Consider the following 1486-nt stretch of genomic DNA (forward strand, 5'->3'; position numbering starts at 1 on the left):
ATAAATGGTGTTGGAAAAATTGAATAGCCACATGCAGAAGAATAAAATTGGACCCTTATACCATATACAAAAATAAACTCAGAATGGATTAAAGACTTAAATGTAAGACATAAAACTCCTAGAAGAAAACATAAGAGAAAAGCTCCATAACTTTTCTTGGCAATGATTTCACAGATCTTGGCAATGACTTCACGGATATGACAGCCAAATCTCAGGCAACAAAAGCAAAAAGAAACGAGTAAAACCACATCAAATTAAAGGGCTTCTGTGCAGCAAGTAAAACAACCAATAGAATAGAAAGGCAACTTATGGAATGGGAGCACATATTTACTAACTATACATCTGATATGGGATGAATATTCAACATATATAAGAAACACCACAACTCAATGATTAAACAATCTGGTTTTAAAATGGTCAAATACTGAAAGAGACATTTTTTTTAAAAAGAGGAAAAAATGGCCAATAGTTGCCCAATATCACTAATCATCAGGGAAAGGCAACCCAAAACCACAGTGAGATATCACTGCACACCTGTTAAGATGGCTACTATCAAAAAGCTAAAAGCTAAATGTTGTTGAGGATGTGGAGAAAAAGGAAGCCTTGTACACCATGGGAAGGAATGTAAGTTGGTTCAACCATTATGAAAAATAGTATGGAATTTCCTCAAAAAATTAACTACTGCATAATCCAGCAATCCTTTTTAAAGTAGATACCCAAAGGAAATGAAATTCAGTATCTTGAAGAGATATATGAGCTTTAACGTTCATGGCAGTGTTATTCACAATAACCAAGATATAGAAACAACTTGTGTTAATTGATAGATGAATGAATAAAGAAATTGTAGATACACACACACACACACACACACACATACACACACACACACTCACACTCACATGGGAATATTAGTCAGCCTTAAAAAAAGAGATTCTGCCATTTGTGATATCATTGACAAACCTGGAGGACATTATGCTCCATGAAATAAACCAGACACAGAAAGAAAAATACTACATAATCTCACTTACTTACAGAATCTAAAATAGTTAAGTACATTAAAAACAGAGAGTAGAAAGGTGGTTATCAGGGTAGAGAGGTGGGGGAAGTGAAGAGATAGCAGTTGTAGAGTAAGAAGTAACTCTAGTGATCTAATGTACAGCATGATGACTATTGCTAATATTACTGTAATATACACTGGAAATGTCCTAAAAGAGTACATTTTAGGTGCTCTCACCACACACTCACATGCACACACACACACACAATAACTATGTGAAGAAATGTACAATGTTATTTAGGTGGACAATAATAATAATTTCACTATGTATATGTGCTAATATATCAAAGTATCATACAATTTTTATTTTTAAAAAATGACAAAGTACGCCGGGCTCAGTGGCTCAGCCTGTAATCCCCGCCTTTGGGAGGCTGAGGTGAGTGGATCTGAGCCCGCGGGTTCGAGACCCGCGTGGGCAGGCGAGACCTC

Source organism: Carlito syrichta, unplaced genomic scaffold (genome assembly GCF_000164805.1).
Source record: "Carlito syrichta isolate Samal-C Ts95f unplaced genomic scaffold, Tarsius_syrichta-2.0.1 Scaffold92619, whole genome shotgun sequence".
In the NCBI taxonomy this organism is placed as follows: Eukaryota; Metazoa; Chordata; class Mammalia; order Primates; family Tarsiidae; genus Carlito; species Carlito syrichta.